We start from the raw sequence: 6000 nt of genomic DNA, 5'->3' as shown, positions 1-6000 counted from the left end.
CAGCCCCACAGAATATGTTCTTACCTAAGTAAATATAAGGTTAAGCACCACCAACTTGCATAAAATAAAAATGGGGAAAGAGAGAGAAACAGCATGCACACATGAACATATAACAGGCAAAGAGGAGATCCATAAAGCTATTACAAAATCCTCCTTTCAATAGTTGGCCAGGGGCTACTGCTGATATCTACGGCTTCCTATGTTCTTCTACCTATTTATTTCCCTTGTTCTCAGCCAGAAGCTGAATCAGTCGGTTCTTTACCTGGTGGAGGGGTCCACACCTTCATTCAGACACCTGAGTCCTCAATCCTCCTGCCTTCTTTTTGTTGTTGTTGTTGTTTTGGATTATCATAGTTTTCCATTAATGTTTGCTATTGGTTATGGAATTAGTAAGGAGCACCCCGGAAGAGATCCGTTTGCCACATAGACTCCCTTGTCCTCAGTGTGTAGCCGCTACTCCATTTCCCTTTGGTAATTGGCCTCCCTCACTCCAGCAAGTATAGAAACCCTTTATTTTTGGCATGTTCAGTGATATCAGGGCCCGGAATGGCCCGGTGGCAGTCTTCTCTTCAAAATTAATGGAACCACGGTGGTGTCCCCTGGGTGAAAGCATTCCTCCCTTCAGGGATAAAAGCTCCATAGTAGCAAGGCTCAAAGTTGGCAGGACAGGAAGCAGAAATTCCGTGCATGGATTATTAGGTGTAAGAGTGAGAAGAGCTGCTCCCCTTTCCACTCCTTGTTCCCAGAGCTGTGTATTCTGGCCATGGGTGAAATAATGGCATGTCGTGGTCTCTGATTCAAAGCCTATATTGCACTCTGTCAAACAGAAGCCCCTTCTTTTGAAAGTGCTGTCTCCGGGTGGGGATAACCAGCCGCTCTCAGGTTATGGGCTATGTGGTAAATTCGGTTAATCCCGTGGTCGTATGTCCACGGATGCACTTCTTTGCTGTGAGATGAGTTCCTTGCTCAGACCCAGTACTGTGCAGAATGATACGATGATGCTAGATAACGATCTCTGTGACTCTATTGATGGTACTGCTGGCAGAAGCTTTAAGAGCAGAGAATGCAAATCCATACTCAATATATGTGTCTGTTTCAGTATGGATGAATCTCTGCCCACTCTGTGGTGGTCAATGTGATCAGCTGTCACCTGGGGAATGGAAGCGCCAATTAGTGTCTGGGTTTAATGTACGTCTCTGCTATTGGTAGACTAGACACAATTCCGTTGAGCCCATGGTCTCCCTCCTGGCCACCATAACCACTCCCCCACCCCCACCCTGGCCACCATGGGCCCGCTGAGCAAGCACTGGGAAAAAAGGCTAACTGACATCCACAGAAAATGTCATTTTGCCCACCTGATTACTAAGAGCCATCGCCGCGGTACATGCTTCCGTGAGCACTTACATGGGACACAGATATCCTTATAACCTGCCCCTATTCCGAGAGGATTCCAAATCCACACTGAGAGAAAGACATGGAGAAGAGCCGTGCAGTGAGGTGATCATGCTGGATTATAAACTCAGTGTGGGTTAGACTGAGTTTGAGATTCCTGTGGGCATTTCCGGTACAAAAGGGCATTTCTGGAACTCAAGGGAGACGCCGAGGTGGAGAAATTTGGCTGCTAGTGACGTGGAGGTAAGAGCGGAAACTACAGATGGGGAAGAAAGTATGCAGGGACAGTGTTGAATCTGATGAGTGTGAGGGCAGAACTCTGCAGAAGGGCTGTTGTGGGATGTCAAAGACCGAAAAGGAGCGGCGGAGTGAAGAAGGGGGTGCCAGGAGGAGCAGTACCGTGGAGGCAGAGGAGGAAATGTTTTTAAAAGTGGAAGTAATCAACAACTGCTACATAATAAGGAGAGAAAAGAAAGGTACAGGCAGAAAAATTCCACCAGATTTGGCAAATTGAGAGATCATTGATATCAGTAAAGAAGAGTTTCGGGGCAGTGGTGGAAGCAGAAGCTAGGTTCATGGAAAGGTTCACAAACAAATACAGGGCAGGGAAGTCAAGTCGGTGAATGCCACCCATTCACTCAAAATAACAGGCTATGAAATGAAGTAGAAAAGAACTCTATACTACATAGCATTTCTATATTTGCATTTAAAAGAAAACACAGGATTTCGCGTTTTTAAGATGAGAAAGCTTGAATATCTTATAAAACATGAGGTAAATCACATGCGTGCAAAGGAAGACTGACTGCAGGGTAAGGAGAGGTGCGTTTGTTAGTAAAGCACTATCCCAGGAGACTCAGTCTCGACGACTGTCTCCAAGCCCAAAGAGCAGGCGGAATGGGATGGGATGGGGGGAAACAGAGGTCCATTTGCAGGCAGCAGAGAAGGAATTTAAGCTGGTCACCTTCCCTCAATTTCCTTTTCAGAGTACAAATCAAAATATTCCAGTGACCGGAAAGTCTGAGTAAGTGGGACAGGATTGAAGAAAATCTATAGTTTTGAAAGAGCTGTAGTGGGCAATGGAGGGGGAAAAAATAGAGAAATCTGTTTTGTCAGATTTCACTTCTATCTTGAAGTCTTCTCTGCCCATTCTCCTGGAAGTAAACAATATACATAACGTATGTATCAATTACAAATGGAAGTTTTTCTTAAACGTCCACTCTATACCTCTTAAAGGGCACTTGTCATCTGCTATGTAGTTACTTCATCTCTTCATGTGAATCTTTCAAGAATTAATTTGTAACTCTTAAAAAAAGACACTTTGCACCCCTCAAAGTGTCTGCCAGAGTGGGTAACACATTAACACAGTGTTTCAGTGACAATCCCTGTACAACAAACCACACTAAACGTGGAACAAAATAGTTTTTTCCCCAAATTATCTCACAGTTCTGATGATCAACTAGGTGGTTCTCACTTGGGGGTCAGTCTTTCCAGCGGTTGCAGTCAGGAAGCCTCTGCAGATTGTGTCCCCCGTATCCTCAGAGCCTCCTGCTGGCCGCTAGCTGGGACCCAATCAGGGCTGTTGGCCCAATACACATGCATGGCCTCTCCTTCTGGCCTGGGCTTCTGCAGGTGATGGTGGCTGGGTTCCAACAGGGAGAGCTCTGAGAAAAAGAGTCAGGCAGATGCTAGATCACCTTTTATGATTTGGCTTTGTAAGTCATTCGCTATCGTTCTGCCACATTCTGTTAATTAGAGTTAAGTCACTAAGGCCAGCCCATATTCAGGAGAGGGGCTTTTGGCCCAACATACAGTAAATGCTCATTAGATGCCTGTTCAACCATTAAAGATTTTGGAAAAGGCTCACAAGAAAAACAGAGAGAATGAGAGTAGTGCTGTCTTAAAAGGTTTGACTAAAATCAATGATAATGCTGAGAAGTCGACCCATAAAATATGTTCCCCATGCCTGTTTGTTTTACAAGCATTTGCTATCTTTTACAGTCTCCTTTTAGGATGAAGTTGGGTTGTTTAGTCTATGAACATAAAGTCGATCAGTGCTTCTCCTTCTTTCATGTGCATGAGAATTTCCTTGGGGACCTTGTTAAAATGCAGATTCCGGTTCAGTGGGTCTGCAGTGGGGCCTGACGTTCTGCATTTCCAAGCGAGCTCCATGGACCATGCATGAAGAGCAAGCTATTGAGAGGAGTGGTAGGGGTGACTACCCGGCTCCTGAGCTCTCTCCCTCCTCTGGGAGAGGCCCTAACAGATGGGGGTATGACACCACACGTCCTGATGTGCTTCCAGGACCAAGTGAACCCTTGATGCCTGCAGGGTTAGTCTGTTCTGCCACAAGCCTTTTAAATAGAAATAAAGGAAGAGAGTAATATTCCTCTCTCTTGCGGTGAAGCGCAGGTCATAAGGCTCTGGTGTTTCCAGCCATGTGAGAAAGCCAGTCTCCGGGAGGGAGGAAGAAATGCAGACAATAAAATCCAGGTGCCATTCCAGTCCCTGGTGAAGCCCAGGCCAGACCCCCTCAATGTGATATTCTAAGGTCCTTCCATCAAATTCCCTTCTCCGTGTAAATTTGTTCTTGTTGGGTTTCTATCATTTGAAACTTAAAATTTCCTAACTAACATGGGGTGGAGGAGGGGGGTAGAGGAGGATGTCTCCTGGAAATGCAGTACCCACTGGGATGGAGGAACATCAGAAAACTTTGGACTGGATTATTATCCAGACATCCGGAGCCTAGGGTGTCCATTCAAGTCCATTCAATCATGTCCACTCAATCATGTTAAAGGTGTATTTCTAACAAAGTGGACAGACCACAGAGGGAGTTAAACACACGAAACACTAAGGCTCAGGGAAGAGAAGGGACTAGGAGAGTCTGGGAGCACCATGGCTAGTGTTTTTTAGAATGAGTGACCCTTGGGCCTGAGTGGAGGTTAAAAACAAGGGCTAGGTAGAAAGTCCTGGCCAGCAAAGAACAGAAGGGTAAAATTTCCCTGTGTTAGGCACTGTATGAGGTACTTTTCATTTATGACCTGATTTAATGACCCCTAGGAAAGTGCTCCACATTCGTCCTGCCAGCTGTCGCTGAAACTCTAGCACAGTCAGCGGCTGACACTTCCGCAGTCAGAAAAGGTCAGATCATAGGAACATGAGTCCCATCACATGAGCCTCACCCGGCAGACCCTGTGACTGGGTATTTCACGGGCAAACCTGGAAGTCCTCTGAGGTCTCTGAGGCAGCAAGCAGCCCACATCAAACAGTAAGCCCCATTTTACGACCTTGCTCTGTTTGAAGTAAGTGAATTTTTAATAACTGGTGTCTTGGTCACAACTTCAACTACATCAATCCCATGGGTCTCCACAGTTACAAGAAACCAAACATTTTACAGCACATTCCCAAAACAGAAACATGTTTGCACTGAGCAAAAAAAGACTAGGTATTACCACAGTGCATTGTCCATGAATGGAAAGACTTTCGTTTTTACACGGCAAGGACATGAGCAGATAGGGCAGGCAGCAGCAGAACAGCGATCCTGGAGAACTTTCTTCATGGTAAATGCCCTCGGGTAAAAGATGCCACAACAAAGTAATGAGGCTGATTTCATAAGCCAAAATGGATGCTGATCTCATTATTTTATAGCCATACCTTGTGGTATGTTTATAAAATATTTCTTTCACAAGTTAAAATGGAAACTGCTACAGATGGATTTAATTTTGGTAAAAATCAATGGAAAAAGTTCTATGTTAATGCAACATTTGTTGTAAAGATTCCAGAACCACGCGAGTCAAAATTTCAAATTATGATTCCCACAGTAACTGTAACTCTGCTATACAACATACATAATGGAAGAAATGCTATCAACATATACCATAGTAGAAAATACTCAGTAAGCAGAAACAAGCTGAGTTATGCTTGTTGTGGGAATCATCATTTTCAACTAGCTGAGGATATATAAAAATTGAAACCATAAATGCATGCATTATTTTATGTACTTAATTCCAATTTTTCTTGATCCAATTTAATCAGCTTTGCATCCAAAGTGCATTTCCCTTTCATAAACTGCAAATGAATGCCTTTCATAATCCACATCGTTTGGTTTCTTTTTTCTCTTGCAGGCTGCCTTTGCCGAATGGTATCATTATATCCCGTCCCTCCCCTAAAAGGTCAGGCCCGGTCTGCCAGGACCCATTTATCTATATTCCTTGTCTCCCCAAAGGACACCATGGCGGGGGATAGAAAAAGAACACCAGAGAACAACCAGCAAGCTAAGTAGCTTACACAGTTAAGTGCGTGCAGCAGAACAAGGGACAGCGGCATCATTAAACTGCCCTGTTGATATCTTCCTAATCCAAAATAAGGAAAATAGCATCACCACATATTTACAATTTCCGAAGTGTTTAGTCATAACATTATCTCATCTGATCCTCACAACAACACTGTGAAAAAGGCAAAAAGAAAACCCCTTTCTGTCGTTCAGCTCCTTGTGACTCTAGAATATATTTAAGGATGCGCTTTTATGGTATAATTTAAAGTCTGGACTATTTAATTGCACTTACAATATTACCCACTTACCACATGCAGAGGATTTACTTATTATTGAAA

The sequence above is a fragment of the Meles meles genome, chromosome 1 (assembly GCF_922984935.1).
Source record: "Meles meles chromosome 1, mMelMel3.1 paternal haplotype, whole genome shotgun sequence".
NCBI lineage: Eukaryota > Metazoa > Chordata > Mammalia > Carnivora > Mustelidae > Meles > Meles meles.
The sequence above is the reverse complement of the archived record's forward strand: the minus strand, read 5'-3'. Positions refer to the sequence as shown.